Source organism: Rissa tridactyla, chromosome Z, assembly GCF_028500815.1.
Source record: "Rissa tridactyla isolate bRisTri1 chromosome Z, bRisTri1.patW.cur.20221130, whole genome shotgun sequence".
In the NCBI taxonomy this organism is placed as follows: Eukaryota; Metazoa; Chordata; class Aves; order Charadriiformes; family Laridae; genus Rissa; species Rissa tridactyla.
The window spans coordinates 842,702-864,636 of NC_071497.1; the positions used below are offsets into that span (position 1 = coordinate 842,702).

A 21,935-nucleotide genomic window follows, 5' to 3' on the forward strand; every position below is an offset into this window, starting at 1 on the left:
AGGAGGGTGTTAATTAAAGCTTCCGCGCTGCAGTGGAATTGCTTTCTCTGAATAGAGGAATGAAAGACAAGTAAGGCCTTGACGTGTTTTAGGTCTCCATGTTCTTGTCAAGGCTAGAGCAGCATGTCGTGGTTTCACCCCGGCCAGCGACCAGGACCACGCAGCCGCTCACTCACTCCCCCCTGCTGGGGTGGGGCCCAGAATCCCAGAATCCCAGACTGGACGGGGTCGGCAGGGGCCTCTGGAGATCACCCAGTCCAACCCCTGCCAGAGCAGGGTCACCCAGAGCAGGTGGCACAGGAATGCGTCCAGGCGGGTTTGGAATTTCTCCAGAGACGGAGACTCCCCCACCTCTCTGGGCAGCCTGTGCCAGGGCTCTGCTACCCTCAAAGTGAAGAAGTTCCTCCTCACGTTTAGGTGGAACTTCCTACGCTGAAGTTTGTTTCCTTTACCTCTTGTCCTGTCCCTGGGCCCCACTGAGAAGAGCCTGGCCCCATCCTCCTGACACCCACCCTTTCAGTATTTGTAAGTGTTGATGAGATTCCCCCCTCAGCCGTCCTTTTTCCAGACTGAAGAGACCCAAATCCCTCAGCCTTCCTTCATCAGAGAGGTGTTCCAGTGCCCTCAGCATCTTGGTAGCCCTTTGCTGTCCCCTCTCCAGCAGTTCCCCGTCCTTCTTGAACCGGGGAGCCCAGAACTGGACACGGCGCTCCAGATGTGGCCTCACCAAGGCAGATTAGAGGGGAAGGATGACCTCCCTCCACCTGCTGGCCACACTCCTCTTGATGCATGAGCTGGGCCAAGCAGTCCCCGCCAAGAGCCCCAGGGCTTCTCCCGGCCTCGCAGGGCCCCACGGAAGGCCCAGTGGGGCCTGGGGAGCCGCGGGGCTCCCTGGGGCTCCCCGCGGGGCCCGGCAGAGCCCCTCCAGCTGCCTGGGGAACAGCAGGGCTCCCCGGGGCCGCAAGCGGGATCCAATGCAGTCCCTCCAGCTGTCGGGGGCGGCGGGGCTCCGCAGGGGTGCGAGGGGGGGCCCGGCAGAGCAGGTCCCCTACGGGTGTCTCCGCCTCCAGCGCCTCTCAGCCTCTCCCCAGGCGGCTCCCGTTCAGTAACCGACCCGCAGCGCCTCAGCCACTCCCCTTCCCCGGCGGCGCCGGCATCAGCCACCCACGGCGGAGGCCGGGCCGGGGCGGGCAGCGCGGAGTGCCCAGCCCCCCGCTTTCGCTTTCGCTTTGCCTCCCGCCATCGCGACGGGCGGCAGCGGCGGCGCCGGGGGCTGGCGGCCGCGGCAGGCAGTCTGGGGGCTGCCGGGGCTGCGGCGCGGCGCGGTGCGGTGCGGCGCGGTGCGGTGCGGTGCCGCGCCACGCGCCCCAGGGCTGTGCCCAGCGGGGGAATTCCCGCCGTTCCTTCCCGGCTCCCTCAGGCGGCGGGTGTAAAATGGCGCCGCGGCGGCGGGCCGGGCCGCCCCCATGGCCGTCGTTGGCCGTGGCGGCGGGGCTGGTGGGGCTGCTGAGCGCGGCTCTGGCTCTCGGCGGTGACAGCACGCCCTTCCCCTGGCAGGGGGTGAGACTCCCCAAGGATGTTGTCCCACTGCGTTACCACCTCGTCATCCATCCCAACCTCACCACCCTGACCTTCGCCGGCAGCGCCGCCATCGAGGTTACAGTCACCTGGCAGACCAGTGCGGTAGTCCTGCACAGCAAGCACCTGGGGATCGCCAGGGCCACCGTCGAGGCTGGCCACGGCCGCCCGGCGCAGGAGGCGCGGGTGGTGGAGCACCAGGCCCTGGAGCAGGTGGCACTCCTCACCGCTGAGCCCCTGCGGGCTGGGCACAACTACACCCTCCGCATCCAGTACCGGGCAAATCTCTCCGAGTCCTTCCATGGCTTTTATAAAAGCACCTACAGGACCCGGGAAGGAGAACTCAGGTAACCCTTTTTGGAGGACTGGAGCCCCTCTGCTGTGAGGACAGGCTGAGAGAGCTGGGGGGGTTCAGCCTGGAGAAGAGAAGGCTCCGGGGAGACCTTCCAGCCCCTTCCAGGCCCTCAAGGGGCTCCAGGAAAGCTGGGGAGGGACTCTGGAGCAGGGAGGGGAGCCGTGGGACAAGAAGGAGCAGGTTTAAACTGGAAGAGGGGAGATTTAGGTGAGATCTGAGGAAGAAGTTCTTGGCTGTGAGGGTGGTGAGCCCCTGGCCCAGGTTGCCCAGAGCAGCTGTGGCTGCCCCATCCCTGGAGGGGTTCAAGGCCAGGTTGGCCGGGGCTTGGAGCAACCTGGGCTGGTGGGAGGTGTCCCTGCCCAGGGCAGGGGGTGCCACTGGGTGGGCTTTAAGGTCCCCTCCAACTCTAAACATTCTGTGATTCTATGATTCTGTGATATGCAAAAGCTTTTGGTAGTACCTGTAGTTACTGTGTAAATGTGAAATTACTCTGTTTTCAGACATCGCTGTGTGTATGAAGGTGTTTGACCGTAACCCTTTTTTTTCCCCCCACTTAGAGTGCTTGCAGCAACACAGTTTGAGCCGACAGCTGCGCGAATGGCCTTCCCATGTTTTGATGAACCAGCCTTCAAAGCCAGGTTCTCAATTAAGATCAGGAGGGAACCAAAGCACCTTGCGCTGTCCAATATGCCAATTGTAGGTGGATACTTTTAATGATGTGCTGTTGACTGATGATCTTTGAAACACAAAAGCAAAAGGAGAACAGAATATTCAGGCAGTTGCTTTTATTGGGAATGATGACCTGAACATGTTTGGTGAGACACTGGCCCAGGTTGCCCAGGGGCGTGGTAGACACCCCATCCCTGGAGACATTCCAGGCCATGCTGGGCAGGGCTCTGAGCAACCTGACCTAGTTGAAGAGGTCCCTGCTCATGGCAGGGGGGTTGGACTAGATGGCCTTTAAAGGTCCTTTCCAAGCTTCCCTCCCCTCCCCTCCCCTCCCCTCCCCTTCCCATTAGCGTGTGTGTGCTATTGCTGGTAGTCTTGACACAAGGTTAAAACAGAATGAAGAAAATAATGCATCGTATGGGTTCCTGCTTCTCAGCAGAAGTGTGAGAATGATCAGCACAGCGCAGCCTCCAAAATCTTTCTTTTACTCACACAATGCTTTCCATGTTGATCTTAGATTTTAAGATGAATGATGAAATGTGTGTGAATAAGTACATGATGCATGTGTCTTAACTTAATTGTCAGATAAACAGGACTTTCTCTGTGAAAAAAAAAAATAACCTTTGGACTTCTAAAAAAACATCTCAGAGTGAGAGTGCTGTACATGTAGTAGCTACAGATATTGTTTGTGATTATAAATACGTATGCATATATGGGCTTAACTGTGTTTTGTACATTGGATCTTCCTTTGGGCGTAAGAGATTCTCCGTAAGTTCTTCTGTTCTATTAGTTGCTGGTTTGCAAGGAAACTAACCTTTATACGAGGGAACGGCACTTCCCACCCCTCACCCAAGTACCTTTCAAAAATGAAAAGTCTGGAAAGTTGGTGTAACAAAAATCAATTCTTTTGTAGAGAAACAGATAAAAAAATGACTAAGGAGTGAGTGCCAGTGTTACAGTTCAGTGGGGCTAAACGTGTTGCCGGTCAAGTTGGTCAGCTAGGGCTCTCTGTAACCAAGAGGGGAAATGGATACCTCCAACAGTGCCTCATTTTATGCGAAACCACACACCCGAGGTAGCTGAGTCACGATTTGGAGGAGCTCGCTTCTCTCGCGTGTAACAGCGGCTGCTGAGATTTATACAGCTGCTGATCAGCTAAAGTTGTGTGAGATTAATTCCATCGGTGTGAGATTAATTAATTCCATCGGTGTGAGCAGAGATTAATTCCATCGGTGGGCTCAACAGCGTTTTTGTTTTTCTGGTTTTACCGGTGTAGAAGTAAGTAACGCTTCTGAATGGAAGTGCCCCTATGTCTATACGTATGCGCAGTTCCGTTCTCGCTGTGGGGAAGGGTGGGCACGGGGATGGCTTTTTTCCAGTATGTCTTTGTAAAGTAATGTAATATCTTTAAACTGTAACGTAGTATCTATCTTTAAAATGCAGTATCTGTAAAGTGAGAAGAAAGACAGCAACTGCTGGTGCCAGGGTCCTCGCAGGTAGTACACTGGGTGATGCGCTGTGCTCGTTTTTTAGGTGAAGTCTGTGAATCTAACTCCCTGGCTTGTTGAGGACCATTTTGATACCACTGTCAAGATGAGTACGTACCTCGTGGCCTTTATCGTTTCGGACTTTAAATCCGTCAGCAAAATAACCAGTCGTGGAGTTAAGGTAACTCTGTCTCATTTTCTAAGAGCTTTTTTGTATTTAAGTCTGTATGAATACATAATGTTTTACTTTGCAGTTAGATCATCTGATTTATATGTCTCGACGTTTTACAGGAGGGAAAAGAGAGAAAGGAATTGATTCTGTACTTGGGTGATCAATTTGCATTCTGGGCTTTGTGAGTTTCACGGGTTTTTGGTAACGGGCTTACTTCTTAGACAGTTACATGCATTGGTGACAGCTTGTTTCATCTAAGATTGTATAATTAAACACAAATGAACTCCAGTTTTCATGGAGTATCAGCACTAATGGAAACCTGTGTCAGTTGAGTGACTCTATCGTGGTAGGGCTGGAAATAGTCGAAGTCTTTGGAGGGGTGTGGTGGTTCTCGTGGGTGAGTTTTAACACTTGTTTTCCTAATTCCGATAATGTTTTTCTGCAAATGTTTCAGTAGCCCGTGTGCGAGACGTGATAGGCATGTGCTCTAGTGTCCCTTTTTATGGTCATCGAAGTAACTGTGGTAAAGAGCAACTTCTGTAAGCTTTTGATGTTGGGGTTGAAGTGCTGCCTGCTTGTCTGCCGTAGATTTCTGTGTATACGGTGCCAGACAAGATCAAGCAAGCTGATTACGCGTTGGATGCTGCGGTGAAACTTTTAGACTTCTATGAGGATTACTTCAGCATTCCATATCCTTTACCGAAACAAGGTAAGTGTTAAATAATTTCATGCATTCAAGAACATTATTAAGCACCGACAGTAAAATACCACAAAACCAGAAATTTAGAGTATTAAGACAGGGCCCAGATTGGCTCAGAGGCTTTTGGAGTAAGTGTCTGCTTGCCAGAACTTGAGGAAAAGCTCCACTGGGAGCTGAAGATCCTTGTCTTCTGCGTAGAGCTTTTTTTGAAAGTATGTTTTTGCAATTACATTAAAGAGAGCCTTTAGAAGTGTGTGTGATACCTGTGCTTATGTGGGAGCAGTCATGAAGTGGGAGGAGCAGGTAAGCGAGTTCTTTATTGAGGAAAACGATACCAGTAGTATTTTAATGTTTTTTTCTAGATTTAGCAGCTCTTCCTGATTTTCAGTCTGGTGCTATGGAAAACTGGGGACTGACCACATACCGGGAATCCGCATTGTTGTATGACCCTGAAAAGTCCTCGGCGTCTTCTAAACTTCGGATTACTATGATAATAGCCCATGAGCTGGCTCATCAGGTGAGATCTGGGGAAGAATAAGGAGTTCAGAAGGGCCTGCAGAGGGGTCAGGGTTGATGGATGCTGTGCGGGGAGGAGGGTCTTGGAGCTGGAAGCTGAAAAAAGCGGCCTCTGCTTGAGGGCTCGTCTGTGAACGAGGAGGACTGCTTTTGGGGAAGGAGTGCTGGCAGGCTGCACCGACGCGCAGGGCTGGAGGTACAATTGCGTTCAGTCCAGCAGCTCCAGCACTGTGGGGCCTTTGCACCGTTGACAGCCCTTGAAATTAATTTTAGGCCGCCAAAATGGGAACATGGAAGTTTGGAAAGGTGCGCCATTTCGTACGTGGCTTCCCTGCCAAACGGGGTTTCTTTGCAAGGTTTCTTGTGAGTGGAATGTGAGTAGAAGCCCATGTTTTGCTGTATTACTGCTAAAAGGAGAATGCAATGGGAAGAGGCCAGAGCAAGCTGTATCACTAGCAAAAGGTTCCGTAGCGGTCAATAACATACCCTAAATGCAGCTTCATAAATCACAGAATCACAGAAACTTCAGAGTTGGACGGGACCTCTAGAGATCATCTAGTCCCACTCCCCTGCCAAAGCAGGATTGCCCAGAGCACATCCCTCAGGGCTGCATCCAGGCGGGTCTTGAAAATCTCCAGAGAAGGGGACTCCACAGCCTCCCTGGGCAGCCTGTTCCAGTGCTCTGTCACCCTCACCGTAAAGAAGTTTTTCCGTGTATTTGAACGGAACTTCCTGTGTTCTAACTTGTGCCCGTTGCCCCTCGTGCTGTCACTGGGAACCAATGAAAAGAGGCTGGCACCATCCTCCTTCAACCCACCCTTTAGATACTTATATGCCATAATAAGGTCTCCCCTCGGCCTTCTCTTCTCCAGGCTAAAGAGTCCCAGCTCTCTCAGCCTTTCCTCATAAGGGAGATGCTCCAGTCCCTCAATCATCTTAGGTGCCCTACGCTGGACCCGCTCCAGTAGTTCCCTGTCCCTCTTGAACCGGGGAGCCCAAAACTGGACGCAGTATTCCAGCTGTGGCCTCACCAGTGCAGAGTAGAGGGGGAGAATGACCTCCTTCGACCCGCTGGCCACACTCTTCCCTATGCAGCCCAGGATTCCATTGGCCTTTTTGGCAACAAGGGCACATTGTTGGCTCGTGGATAATTTACTGTCTACCAGGACCCCCAGATCCTTCTCCTCAGAACTACTTCCCAGCAGGTCCACCCCTAACCTATACTGGTGCTTAGCATTCTTCCTCCCCAGGTGGAGGACCTTGCACTTGCTTTTGTTGAACCTCATTTGGTTCTTCTCTGCCCAGCTCTCCAGCCTGTCCAGGTCACGCTGGATGGCAGCACGGCCCTCCGGAGTGTCAGCCACCCCTCCCAGCTTGGTATCATCAGCAAACTTGCTGAGGATACACTCTGTCCCATCATCCAGGTCATTAGTGAATATACTGAACAAAACTGGACGGAGTATTGACCCCTGGGAGACACCACTGGTTACAGGCCTCCAACTGGACTCTGTGCTGCTGATCACAACCCTCTGAGCTCTGTCGCGCAGCCAGCTCTCGATCCACCTCACCATCACCTCATCTAGCCCATACTTCCTCAGCTTCCTAATGAGGATGTTGTGGGAGACAGTGTCAAAAGCCTTGCTAAAGTCAAGGTAGATGACATCTACGGCTCTCCCCTCATCCAGCCAACCCGTTATAACATCATAGAAAGCTATCAGATTGGTCAGGCATGATTTGCCCTTGGTAAATCCATGCTGACCACTTCCAATGACTTCCTGTTCCTCAACGTGTTTGGAGACGACATCCAGAATGAGTCGCTCCATTACCTTCCCGGGGACAGAGGTGAGACTAACCGGTCTGTAGTTCCCTGGCTCCTCCTTCTTGCCTTTTTTAAAGATTGGAGCGATGTCAGCCTTCCTCCAGTCCTCAGGCACCTCTCCTCTGCCCCATGACCTTTCAAAGACGATGGAGAGTGGTCTAGCAATAACATCTGCCAGCCCTCTCAATGCAATGCAACCTTTGTGAGAAATTGTGTATTTAATGTCAGAAGTCCTTTTTTTTTTCCCCCAGTGGTTTGGCAACCTTGTTACCATGGAGTGGTGGAATGACCTGTGGTTAAATGAAGGGTTTGCGAAGTTTATGGAGTTCGTCTCAGTCAGCGTTACCCATCCAGAACTGAGAGTTGTAAGCAGCTGTTACTGTATTTTTGTTTTATAACTGCCTTCTAAATCCACTACTGAGTAAGGACAAAGATGAAACAGATTAGTGCTGTGAACCACTTTTAAATTTCTGTTTGATAGGATGATCTGACGTTAACTGGGAAGGATAGGAATATGGATTTAACTATATGTAAATGTTTTCGTGAACTGATGACGGAAGTTAACGATTGCGGTGCAAACGTATTCTTTTTTTGAAGAGACTTAGACTTCCAAAAATGTAAAGAAATTCTTTTGTCTGATTTCTTCCAAGAGGGTCAGATTTGAAAACACCAAAATCCTTCCACTAGCTCTAGCAGAGGCCCGATACGTGACATTTTCTGCCGAAGTCAGATGGACGGTGCATCTGGGCAGAATTTTGCCATAGCCTAAGTGGCTACGATAATAGGGAAATTCACATTTTTCCTTTTTTTTCTTTTTTTTTAATTTTTTTTTACGCTTACTGACCACTCTGTCATCAAACTGTTGGAATGTGCAGGTGTCTTTTTGGAGTTATTTTGAAGTCTCACTAGCTCAACTATTTAAGTTAGTTTAAAACACCAGAAGTCACTTGGCTGTCTGTTCTGCTGGTTGGAGGTTATTTTTATGCTCTGGAAGAAAAAGGAAGCTGAGTCGTCTTTTCTTTGTGTGGCTTAAAAGATCTTGGGGAATGGACGGAGAAGTGAACGCGTAGGGATTCAGTAGTCACCGAGCAAAATTTAGTAGTAATATTTGGTTCTGCCTCCCATCAGGAAGACTATTTCTTACGGAGATGTTTTGATGCCATGGCAGTGGATGCCTTAAATTCCTCACACACTATATCTACTTCTGTGGAAGATCCAGCTCAAATTTTAGAAATGTTTGATAGCGTTTCCTATGAGAAGGTAAAGTACATAACTGCTGCTGATTTCAGTTGTGCTGCTTGTACTAGTCAATTGTATTTTACTGATTTTACCCCTACATACAAGATGTCCCTGAGTCACGGTGTTAATTGTTTTATGACTGGAATAATGCCTTGTTGGAAACACCTGGGTGGATTCAAAGGGCAGTTGCGTTTTCGATTTCTCAAATGAGGAAGCCTTTGCTTCTTCTACCTCTTCTGTATCAATTTAGTCTTAAACCACTTTTTTAGGGTCTTAACCCAAGGAGTGTTTTTCACTGGAGCATCGTGTGGTGCTGGCATGTATAGTAATTAAAAAAACCAATAACATCACTTGCTCAATCGGTGATATTTTTAAGAGCAATCGTCACAAAAAGACCAAAGTACTGTTTCAATATGCATAAAACCTGGGTATTTTTTTATTCAGAGGGACGTAGAAAAGTGAACTGCTATGTAGATTAGTGGTATGCTGGAACTCTTCTGAAACAAGCACCTTGCCAGCTAAAGGGGTAGTTGTGTAAACACTTTGTGACTCTTTTTTTCAGGGATCTTGCGTATTAAATATGCTGAGGGACTACCTGACTGCTGATGTGTTTAAAGCTGGACTTGTCCAGTAGCTGCAGAAATACAGCTATCAGAATACAAAAAATGAAGATTTGTGGAACAGCATGACAAATGCAAGTATTCCTTATTCTCTTTTTTTTTTTTCAAATTTCGTAACTTCTGGTGTTTTGTCTCTAATATATTACTGAGGACTGTGGCCAGTACTTACGATTATGACATCAAAGCGAGATGACCCAAAACTTTGGGGTTTTTTCCTTTCAGATTTGCCCTACAATAGGTAACGATAAAAATGGACTACAAGGTGATGGTTTTTGCAGAAGCAGCCAACAGTCATCTTCAAGTGCAGTAAGTATCTGGTTTTCCACCTGCCAGTGCTTAGGAGTTTGGCACGTGTCTGTGCCCTCTGATGTTACTGTTCCGTGCCGTGGCATTGATCCGTGCCCCTTCCAAAAGCATCCTTTACCGCTTGAGCACGGTCCTAGGGAGTGTAAAGTTTCCTCAGTTCCACGGGAGATCTGTTTTCTCTGACATCGGACAGAAATCCTACTCCTGTGCCCAGGGCTGATTGCAAAGCAGCAGAACTTAATGAGATGTCATTAACTATATGAGACCGCCCACAAAATAAACAGCTGGAGATGTCATCCAGTCTAACCGCACCTATGTAGAGCTTACCAATACCGAGGGCCTTTTAGAGTTCTGACATACCCGCTTCTGTTTCACTGTCAGTGTACTCCTGTCTTCTTCCTCTTCCTCCGTGTTGTCTTTTTCCCTCACTAAAAACCAGCACTGGACTAACAGAGAACCTCCTGACGTGAGGGCAATGATGGACACCTGGACACTGCAAAAAGGCTTTCCCCTGGTAACTGTCACAGTGAGAGGGAAGAACGTCCACCTGCAGCAGGAGCGCTACGTGAAGGGAGTAGACGCTGCCTTGCCCACAGGGTAAACAAAATGGGGCAATCTCAGCACACAAACCGAAATACTGTCCTATGGCAGACAGTGATGTCCAGTAAGAGCTCTTACAATTGCTTCTCGAGGAGCGCTCCCTGAGCTGTTTGGCTGGGAGGCTTTCCCGGTGTAGCTCGGGATCGGTAGCACTCCTGTCCTTGGACCCCGCACGCCTGGCCACGGTGGCAGAAGCTGCAGAGCTGCCGTGTCTGCGCCTCTGGGCGAGCCCACGCTGGAGACGTGCCAGCGGGACCAGGCTGGAAAGTTTGTAGTGTTGCGGCTTCAGTGTCAGTCATCCCCCAAGCAAACAAAACGAAAGCTGGCTAGGTGCCTCTGGCTCTGCGCTGAGCGCAGAGGTGCGAGTGCAGCGCGTTGCCGTTACCACGCGGGCAAAGGTATTACTCAGCGGTTGGAGTGGGACAAGTTGGAGAAGCTTTTGTGAAGTTCTTTCATTAAACAAAGCACTTCTGTTTTGCAATAGGTACTCGTGGCACGTTCCTCTAACCTACATTACCAGTAAATCTGACACGGTGGAGAGATTTTTGATGACAACTAAAGCAGGTAATTTCTTTGACGAAATAGGAGATTAATGTATTCAACGTTTGTTTGCAAGCCTTTTAGTTTTGCACAGTTTTTTTCGGACCGGGGAACTGGAACTACTGGTACCGGAGAAGCAATTTTTTGTCAGCCCCGTAATACCACGACGTCAATCTGTTCATGTATTTAGAAACCGTGTTCCTGTGTTCTTTAAATGCCTGAAATGAGAATAACACTGTCATTGGGTGTAGTACGAGGATGTGTTTGAATCAATAAGAAAAAAAAAAGGAGTTCCATTTTCGTTTCCAGATGTCATTATCCTCCCGGAAGAGGTGGAGTGGGTTAAATTCAACGTGGACATGAATGGGTATTACATTGTGCACTACGAAGATGACGGATGGGATCGCCTGATTAACCTTTTGAAAGAGAACCACACAGCAATTAGCAGCAACGACAGAGCCAGTCTGGTTAACAACGTATTCCAGCTCGTGAGGTATGGCCGCCTGCCCAAGTCTGAAGAAAATACAAACTCTGTGTTTCTGCATATATACCACTGGGGAAGGAAGTGCCGATAAGTACGTAGTATTCCTTAAATCTGTTAAGAAGGTGGAGAGCGTATTCTTTTCCTGCTTACAGCAGTGTAAGCCCAGGATTTTTCTTGGTTGCAGTGGATTTATCTAACCCTATTTAGCGAAACATGTTGTGTTCAATATTTGTTGTTGGCTAAGGGAAGGATGCCAGTGTGAAGCGTGAAGCGTGAAGGACTAGGATAATGTTTTTGCACCTGGAAAGATCCCGGTGCCATTTGTTGTTTAGAAACAAGGCTGTTACAGTCATAAAGACGTGATGTGATTCTGATCGGGCTTAATCTTGGTTCCCGGGGATGCATTAGGAAAGGCTGTGTCCTAGAGGCGCTTTCCCAACGTTTGTGCGCAGCTCAGAGAACTAAGGAACCGGCCGAAGTAATTCCCGGTCTGAGCTCCCGGTGTTTGAGAAAGAGGGCAGTGGCAGGGAGATGGGCGATAATTAAGATCGTATGAATTTGAGCTGGCAGCTGAAGGGGATGTCAGCAGGCCTAGTTGCGATGTTCATTTGGACAGCAGAGGAAAGGTCTTTCTCGTTTGGAAAGAGGAGAGTGAAGCGAGATTTTCAGCACGTTCGAGGAGCTTCGAGAGCGAAGGAGGAAGGGACAGCTAGAGATGCAAATTGAGTTAAGCAGAGTTCATTTTGTGATGCGGGACTAGAGCATACTTGTATTTTGAGGCAGAAGAGACGGGTGAATAAGGACAAAATGAGAACGTGTGCAGGGAGCTGACATGGAAAGGAGTCCGAAGAAAAGGATTCACAGAAGGATGAACAAACGAGCAGGGGGAGTGAGCAAAGACCTCTTGGGAGTTCTCTATTTGCTCTTGGAAGAAACCGTTGAGAGGTGTCTGGCAGGGGTAGGAGAGAGTTTGCCGAGTCAGGTAAAGACAGTGAAGGAGCAGTTGGCGTTGTAGCTTCGAGGCTTACTGCAGGCCAAATATCTACATGTTGAGCTGGAAGGGTGTTTTGCCGAGGAGGTCATCTCAGTGGTGGGATTCCTTCTGTACGTGTGTGGTTTGCAGAGCAAAAGCAATAGTGGGAGAGGGCAGGAGGGAGAGGCTCTGCTGGGATAACCTCGGCGCGTGAGAGAGGCGGGGAAAAAGTCGATCTTCCGAGGTCATTCTCTTACAGTCCATTTCTTAGTTCAAAGGTTAAATGTTAGGTTTCATAGCTTGGGTAGCTGCTGAGCAACATTTCACTTCCAAAAGCAGAGTTAAAAAGAGATTTGAAAATACTCTTAAGGCATTCCTATTTGTATAGTTTTCCGCAAAACATTTGACTTAGCTTTTGCTTTTAAGTTTTAATTATAACTTGTTTTATCCCCTGTCGTCTGCTTGCTTAGCGTAAACAAATTGTCGATTTCCAAAGCTTTTGATTTGAGTTTGTACCTGAAACACGAAAGACAAATCATGCCTGTACTCCAGGGTATGAGCGAGCTGATTCCTATATACAGGCTTGTGGAGAGGAGGGATACGGGTGGTACAGAGAAACAGTTAAAGGTAAGGTTTTAAAAATCGAGAATGTTCTAACTCTGCCTGTACCCTATAAAACGCACTTTAAAATATATCTGTGTTGTTTCCGTGTCTTAGGAGTATATAGTCAATCTGTTTAAAGACCTGATTGACAAGCAGTCTTGGAGCGATGAAGGCTCAGTGTCTGAGAGATTTCTTAGGCACTCGCTGCTGCTGTTCGCCTGCGTGCACAGGTACCAGCCGTGCGTGGACAAAGCCAAAGGATATTTTACAGAATGGCAGAAATCCAACGGGACCTTGAGGTCTGTTCTGTAACTATTACTGCCTTTTCTGATACTCTGTTTAATACCAGTAGAGTTAATTTACAAAAAGAGCTAAACTTCAGTCCTTTCCGTGCGCTGAAGTTGAGCCTTCGTGGTTTTCTAACTTAGACTTCACGTTCCCAGCGCCTTCGCAGTTTGGTGCATGATATGTGCCCAAACTAGCGCATACATCATGTGGAACTCCACAACTTGGCTTGGTAAAGATGTTCTGGAAAGCGAAGATAACATGTATTCCCCGATTTACATGTCTGAAGACTGACCTATAGCCGCTGTAAAACCAGTTCCCTACTGTTCATGAACTTCACCTGATGTTTGTTTCTCCTCATGGTGGAAGAACTCCCTAAAACACCCTCCAAAGTACCTCTGAGAGATTGTCCTGGGCAGGCCAAAGGGGACCGTATCGGTATCTCACTGGCCATAGCCATGAAAGGAGCATACAAAAATAAAGGACAAAAAAAAAAATTATGAGTCCAGAATTTCTGGGAGTTGTTTCCAAGGCAGGAGCAACACTGAGATACAGCCTGATACGCTTAAGTGTTTCACAGCGGCAGGGGTCCCTGTCTGATACCCCCCAGGGACCAGTATTTTTGAATAAGTTGTCCGCCGTGCGAGTGGACGTGCGACGGTGACGTGGTTATGTCTCTACCCGTGGTCCTAAATACGCCGTGGAGAGTAACGTGGTCTTCAACTCGTTGTAGCTTGCCAGCAGACGTGAAGGCAGCAGTGTATGCTGTCGGAGCGCAAACATCCGAAGGCTGGGATTTCCTGCTCAGTAAATACAGACTGCACTCCTTCAGCGTAGAGAGAGACGACATCGAATGGGCTCTCAGCCTCAGCAGAAGTAAGGACAAGCTTCAGTGGTAAGTAGTCACACAGGAAGAGCAAGGTGTTTGGAGAAACTTTACGACCATTGAAACGGGAAATAGAATTATTCAGAGTCTCGTTTCAGAGCTTTTGCATTTCATGGCGTATCAAACGCTTTGTAGAGGTAATATGGTCAGAGGAAGTGGCTGCACCTTTTCATTTCTGTGTTCTGGTGCCAGGAGTCAACGCGCTCAGAATTTGCAGCAGCAAATTAGGACAAAATGCAAGATACCTGATCTTTGCTTGATAGACACTTCTTCATTTACCTTACTAGTGACTGTGATTACAGGCACACATGCTGTACGTTTCTTATAAAAATTTGAGGTTTCCTGCTTTTAAGCGAGCTGAGCACCACTGAGGTTTTCAGGGGTTAACTGCAAACCACGCGTTTTGTGACTTCCGCCGTTTGATGGGGGTGACAGCATGCGACACCGATGGAGCTGTGTCCCCGTATCACTGGAGACGTGCTTTAGCTCTTCTGTAATGTCATTATTTATTCTCTGCATTGCATTGCTGTTCGGGCACTTGCAGGTCCGAATTTTCCACTGGCACGTAGTGTAGAACAAATACCTTTCTTTCAGGGGGCGGATGGACTGTCATTAATTTGGAGATTTTGAGTAGGAGCAAACTGTAGCCCCGATTTTATGCTTGGTATTTAGAATACAGGTCTGCCAAGTAGCTGTAACTGTGAAAATAACAGCGATGGGAAAGATGGATGTGGCCGAGGAGTTTGTTGTGAGAAGTCGGAAGTGACCCGGCAGAAATGACGCGTCAGGACCTTTAGAAAAAGGAACTTCCAACCAAAAACTCGGTACCAAATGAGTAATTTGCCAGGTTTATCTCCTGGTCTAAACAACTTCCGTCTCTGCTATTGATTCTTAGGTTAATGGATCAAGGTCTGCGTGGTGACATCGTAAGAACTCAGGATCTTCCACATATTATTGTATTTGTTTCCAAAAACCCAGCCGGCTATCATCTGGCTTGGACGTTTTTGAAAGCAAATTGGGAGAAATTCGTAGAAAAGTAAGGAACAGAAGTTGTTTTACTGCTCTCTCTATCCAATGATACTTTAAAACTCTACTGGCTCCAAAAATAGGCATTTTCTGAGTATCGGTGGTTCTTTTTGCCAGATTTGAACTTGGTTCGAATTCCATAGCCACCATCGTCACTGGAGTGACAAGTCGGTACTCTACAAGGTCACAGCTTGCACAGGTGAGCCATTCAGATTCTGGTTTTAAAACATAGCTGTAGTATAGCTGAAATTAAAATTGGGATTAAATCTTAACATGGTAAAAGCACGGCCAGTTATGAAGCGTCAGGGTAAGACCCTGCGTTTTCCTTGCGAAACGATGGTGTTGGTGATGAGTTAGGTTACTGAAGGGAGAGCATTAAGCCAATGCCCAGGAGGAGGATGTTCTTTGTTTAAGCAGCGGGCCTGGGTGCAGCGTGTCAACGTTTGTCTGCCGTTCGTGCTTTACCTGCCTCTGTTTTTTCTGCCGACTCTGGAGAACAGTGAGAAAAAACCGTTAGGTCTGTTCACTGATTGTACAGAAGACAAATGCTGAAGGCCAGTGAGAAATACACCGCTGTTCTGTATCCTCTATTCTGGGGAAAATTCTCCGCGCTCCTGGGTGTCACAGAGGATAATGATTTTGTCGACTTAATCCACAATCCCTGTCGATGGTAAAAAACCCAGACTGGCCCACGTGCAGATATAATGGCATTCCTGACAATGCCTTTTCAGAAGCTGCAATTTTTGTTGCCAGTTTAGACTTTTCTGCTTTACGGCAAAACACAGGCCTAAGTAATGCAACCATATTAAATATAAAAGGAGAGAATATAGAATACGGTCTTCAGTCTTCATTTTAAATCTGAGCGGACTCTCCCAGTCTGTCACGAGCAGCATCTTGGCCAGTGGCAGGGGCTGCAGGGACATTTCCGTGTCCTACCCAGAAATGTGGCTGTGTCTCCCTGGGGATCCGTGGGACTCAGGCACGAGTCTCTGAATCCAGGCAAAGTCACTCTGAGGCTGAGGGAGAAAATCCAGCAGCTCCCTTCCTTGTATCCTATTTGTGTCTCTGTGGTACTTTGTACAAGTATTTGCGTCTTGTATCACACTCATCAAGGTAAATTATCAGAAAATGATGTCTTTAATTTGTACAGTATGTACAGTCACTGTATCTTTTAAAAGCGTCTGCCATTAACGCCAGCTCAAGCCTGAGCCTTGTGATCAGGACTGCCTCCTTGGGGAAAAAAACAAGAGAAAAAAAAAAAGAAAAAAAGTGAAAGAGGCAGCTGCCAATACTTGCAGCAGCCGCGGGGAATGCAGTGAATTCAAGGAGCAGAAGCAGCCTCCAGGTTTCCAGTGGCTGCCTTCCCAAGTGCTTCAAGGGTGAGAGCAGCGGCTTCCCCAAGCACTGGAGGAGGTTGGAGGGTTTTTTTTAGAAAAATGAAAGGAGGTGCAGACGTCCCTGTGTAGGGAAAACTTCCGAAAGTGCTTTGCCATCAACACTTACGCTTCTGCTGCGCCTCCAAATGGTCTGGAGCTGCCGGCAGGCAAAGGTCAGTGGCTCTCCTTGAGCCACTCTAGTAACAGCCGCACGGTCTCTTGTCTGTCCCACACCGTTGTCCCGCCCGTACCAGCAGGAGCACCCGGCCGAGCTTCGGGGGAAGGTGTGTTCGGGAGCAGAGCAGCCACCGGGCAGAGCAGGGGACGCTCAGTCTCCCCGGTGACGTCTGCGCTGAAACACTGCAGCTGCCACGGCTGAAACGGCCACACGGGTTTATTGAACGAGCAGGAACCAGACGACAGCTCCTGCAGCTGCGTTTTTTTATGGTCGAATTTGAAATGTGATCTTGCCGGGCTTGTGAGATCGAGCCGCTACGAAACCGTTTCAAAAAACTCTTCTTGGGATGGCGGGCCGGGGAGCAGGGAGGAAGGGAGGCGGGGCAGAGCCAAGGCCAGGTTCGAGGATCACAAGTTTCTTCTGGTCTTCCTGCGCAACGGAGAGGTGGCCGCCTCTTCATCGACTGTTCTTTCACATTTTTGTCAACAGGTGAAAGAATTCTTCAGTTCTCTGGATGAAAGAAGCGCACAGCTTCGCTGTGTCCAGCAAGCTATCGAAACCATTGAAGACAACATACAATGGATGGATAGAAATTTGGAGAAAGTCAAGACATGGCTGCAAAACAACCATCTGTAAATTAAGGCACCTTGCTTATTTTTGTCAGAAGTAACTGAAAAGGCATGAAAAAGGAGGGCTGGAGGGACAGCTCAATTGGATAGATTTGTTTGGGAGGCACTGTAAGGCGGGCTAATGCTGCTGCTGCTCAGGATTTGTCTGTCTCACGGTTGCGGCTTGCTGGGAACAGACCCGGTCCTTTCGCTGGTGTCTCCCCAGGTGACACTTCTGAGAGAAGGGGGATGCTGTGGCGTGAATTAAGGCGGGGGGGGCGGGGGTTGTGTGACTGCTAGAAATGCGAAATGCATTGCTTCTGAAAAAGCCGAAGGTACTGTGAGATGAACAACCCAGAGGAACTTCCCACCTGCAGGTGCTGACCCTTCGCTGTCGTTCCTGCAAAGGTACAATGGGCCGCGCTACTCGACACTGACACGCGCTACAGCCCTGCCGCGTTGCGGACGCGTCTTTATCCTTAGGGTTTGTGTTCCCAGGGGAGTAATTTTGACAAGCCTGTACCTTGGATCAAGCGTCAGGTAATTAAAAAACCCCCAAGTACCAAGTGTAGTTAAAATTGCCTCAATCAAAGTAAATACGACGAGGCCCATCCCTGCGAGCTCTCTGGCGGTGTCTCAGGGCTGGGGACATTGCGGTGGCTGCACGCTGCCGAGGTGCCCGTAACGCCACCCTCTCGCCGAGTCCTGCCCGGCTCCTCCTGCTGCCGGTGTGGATGCTTTGCCCGCACTGGAAATATTCTTGTGCTTTTAGGTAACAAGTACGTACATTTTCTGTGCAAAAATAAAAAAAAACCAGTTGGTGGATTATACTTCAGATGATTAACCAGCAGTTTGTTTCAGCAGGAATTTTTGCTTTTCATTATCCCTTTTTCACCTAATCGAAATGCAACTGTTGTCACACGTACCCATTGACACTCAACAGGACAGACGGGCATTGCGCTCCTTACGTCTTGCCTGTAGGTCATGATCCCCTGCCCTCTTGTCACCAGGCAGAAGGAGGGGAACTAGGAGAGGAGGGCGGGGAATGGAGGCGGGGAATGGAAGCGGGTACTTGCTGGGGGCAGCAGGAGGTCCCCTCCAGACCCCCCATGCCCCCCCAGCTGCCCGTACAGAACAGATACGGGCCTCTGGAGACGGACCATGAGGGAACTAAGGATGCTGATAGAGCCCCATCCGGGGAGTCGCCAAAGCAGCCAGCTCCACGCATTAAGACTGCTGCTGTGAAGAGCAGGAGGAGGGCAACAGTCGTAGGGGGGTCCATTCTGAGGGGAACGGAGGGTCCCGTATGCAGGCCGGACCCTTCCCACAGGGAGGTCTGCTGCCTCCCTGGGGCCCGTGTTAGGGATACCGCCGGGAAGCTTCCTGGCCTGAAACGTCCCTCCGATTATTACCCTCTTTTGATCGTACAGGCAGACGGTGAGGAGCTGGAGAGCAGAAGTCCGAGGGCAATGGAGAAAGATCTCAGGGCCTTGGGACGGCTTGTCAAGGGTTCGGGAGCACAAACTGTGTTCTCCTCTGTCCCTCCTGTTTGGGGACTGACGAATGGGTAAACAAGAAAATCGGACAGATCAACACCTGGCTCCGAAACTGGTGCTACGAGCAGGGCTTTGGGTTCTGTGATCGTAGTTTGATCTGCAGGACGCCGGGCCTGCTCGCTAAGAATGGGAAAAGCCGATCCCGAAAGGGGAAAAGGGCACTAGGCTGAGAGTTAGCAAGGCTCATGGACGGGGCTTTAAACTAGAAACGAAGGGGGAAGGGGATAAAACCAGGCCCGCTAGTAACGAGCCTAGGGATAAAGGGCCAAGGGTGGGGGTGAAGTCGGTAGCCCAGCTCAAGTGCGCCTACACGAATGCACGCAGCATGGGCAACAAACGGGATGAGCTGGAAGCCGTTGTGCAGCAGGACAGCTATGAGGTAGCGGCCATCACGGAAACGTGGTGGGATGACTGTCACGACTGGAATGCTGCGATGGATGGCTATAAGCTCTTCAGAAGGGCCAGGCAAGGAGGGAGAGGCGGGGGTGTGGCTCTGTGCATTAGGGAATGTTTTGATTGTATGGAGCTAGATTCCAGCGATGGTAAAGTCGAGTGTTTATGGGTAAGGACGAAGGGGAAGGCAAATAAGGGAGATGTTGTGCTGGGAGTATGCTACAGACCACCCAACGAGCACGAGGAGACAGATGAAGTCTTCTGTAAGCAGCTGGCTGAAGTCTCGCCATCACCAGCCCTTGTTCTGGTTGGGGACCTCAACCTGCCGGGTATCTGCTGGAAATACAACACAGCAGAGAGCAGGCAGGCTCGGAGGTTCCTCGAGTGCATGGAAGAGAACTTCCTGACACAACTGGTAGGGGAGCCTCCCAGGGGAGGTGTCTCGCTAGACCTACTGCTCACAAAGAGAGAAGGACTAGTGGGAGATGTGGTGGTCGGAGGTCGTCTGGGGTTTAGTGATCATGAAATGGTCACGTTTTCAATTCGTAGCGAAGTAAGGAGGGGGGTTAGCAAAACCTCCACCTTGGACTTCCGGAGGGCGGACTTTGACTTGTTCAGGACACTGGTTGAGAGAGTCCCTTGGGGGACTCAGGACTTTGTCCTGAAGGGCAAAGGGGTCCAGGAAGGCTGGACGCTCTTCAAGAAGGAAATCTTAAAGGCCCAGGAGCAGGCTGTCCCCAAGCGTCGCAAGTCTAAAGGGGGGGGAAAATGGCCAGCCTGGATGAATAAGGAACTTCTGCTGGGACTTAGGAATAAAAGGAGGGTTTACCACCTTTGGAAGAAGGGACAGGCAACTCAGGAGGACCACAGAGATCTCATTAGGTTATACAGAGAGAAAATTAGGAAGGCAAAAGCCCAGCTGGAGCTCAACTTGGCCACTACCATTAAGGACAACAAAAAAAGCTTTTATAAATACATCAACAAAAAGAAAGCCAGGGAGAATCTCCATTCCTTACTGGATGCGGGGAGGGGGGGGGAGAAGTTGCAACCAAGGACGAGGAGAAGGCTGAGATCCTTAATGGCTTCTTTGCCTCCGTCTTCAACAGTCAGACCAGCTATCCCCAGGGTGCTCAGCCTCCTGAGCTGGGAGATAAGGATGGGGAGCAGAACAGCCCACCCATAATCCAGGAGGAAGCAGTCAGTGATCTGCTTCTGCACCTAGACGCACACAAGTCGATGGGGCTGGATGGGCTTCACCCAAGAGTACTCAGGGAGCTGGCGGGAGAGCTCACCAAGCCCCTCTCCATCAGTTATCAACAGTCTTGGTCAACAGGGGAGGTACCAGATGACTGGAGGGTGGCTAATGGGACACCCATCTACAAGAAGGGTCGGAAGGAGGATCCGGGGAACTACAGGCCTGTCGGCCTGACCTCAGTACCAGGGAAGATCATGGAGAGGATCATCTTGAGTGAGCTCTCACGGCAAGTGCAGGGCAGCCAAGGGGTCAGGGCCAGCCAGCATGGCTCTAGGAAAGGGAGGTCCTGCTGAACCAACCTGATCTCTTCCTATGACCATGTGACCCGCCTTCTGGATGCGGGGAAGGCTGTGGACGTTGTCTATCTGGACTTTGGTAAGGCCTTTGACACCGTCCCCCACAGCATTCTCCTGGAGAAGCTGGCGAATCATGGCACAGACAAGCGTACTCTTCGCTGGGTTAAAAACTGGCTGGATGGCCGTGCCCAGAGAGTTGGGATTAATGGGGTGAAATCCTCTCAGCGGCCGCTCACCAGTGGTGTCCCTCAGGGCTCAGTTTTGGGGCTGGTTTTATTTAATATTTTTATCAATGATCTGGATGAGGGGACTGAGTGCACCCTCAGTCAGTTTGCAGATGACACCAAACTAGCTGGGAGCGTTGATCTGCTGGAGGGTAGGAAGGCTCTACAGAGGGACCTGGACAGGCTGGATCCATGGGCCAAGGCCAACCGTATGAGGTTTAATAAGGCCACGTGCCGGGTCCTGCATTTCGGTCACAACAACCCCAAGCAACGCTACAGGCTTGGGGCAGAGTGGCTGGAAAGCTGCCCGGCAGAAAAGGACCTGGGGGTGCTGGTGGAGCCAGCTTAACACGAGCCAGCAGTGTGCCCAGGTGGCCAAGAAGGCCAACAGCATTCTGGCTTGTATCAGGAATAGCGTGGCCAGCAGGAGCAGGGAAGCGATGGTACCTCTGTACTTGGCACTGGTGAGGCCTCACCTCGAGTGCTGTGTTCAGTTCTGGGCCCTGCTGTACAAGAGGGACATTGAGGTGCTGGAGCATGTCCAGAGGAGAGCGACCAGGCTGGTGAGGGGTCTGGAGACCAGGGCATCTGAGGAGAGGCTGAGGGAGCTGGGCATGTTTAGCTTGGAGAAGAGGAGGCTGAGGGGAGACCTCATTGCCCTCTACAACTCCCTGAAAGGAGGGTGCAGAGAGGTGGGGGTTGGCCTCTTCTCCCAGGTGAATAACGACAGGACCAGAGGAAATGGTCTGAAGCTGCGGCAGGGGAGGTTTAGATTAGAGATTAGGAAGAATTGCTTTACCGAAAGAGCGGTCAGGCACTGGAACAGCCTGCCCAGGGAGGGGGTTGAGTCACCATCCCTAGAGGTGTTTAAGAAACGACCAGATGTGGCACTTCAGGGCATGCTCTAGTGGCAGAGACTGTAGGGGTTTTTTCTGTGTATATGGTTGGACTCGATGATCTCAAAGGTCCTTTCCAACCATGAAGATTCTGTGATCCTATGATTCTATGCTAAGCAGCGTAAGCCAGTTGCTCTAAGGAGAGAAATTATTACTACTGTGTGCTCAGAAGGGACAGTTAGTCAAGAAAGCGAAGCTGAAATCTTGGAGGTGGGTGGTTTTCTGGTGGAGGGTTGTTTTTAACAGGAAGTTGGGAATGGCCTTCTCTGTTTACCTGCAGGAAACTCTTATTTCT

At 49.8% G+C, this 21,935-nt stretch overlaps 1 pseudogene; it reads left to right on the forward strand.

Annotated features, from left to right (window-relative positions):
* Nucleotides 1-1,287: 1,287 nt before the first annotated feature.
* LOC128902704 (endoplasmic reticulum aminopeptidase 1-like) lies at nt 1,288-17,850 on the forward strand (annotated as a pseudogene).
* Nucleotides 17,851-21,935: the final 4,085 nt, after the last annotated feature.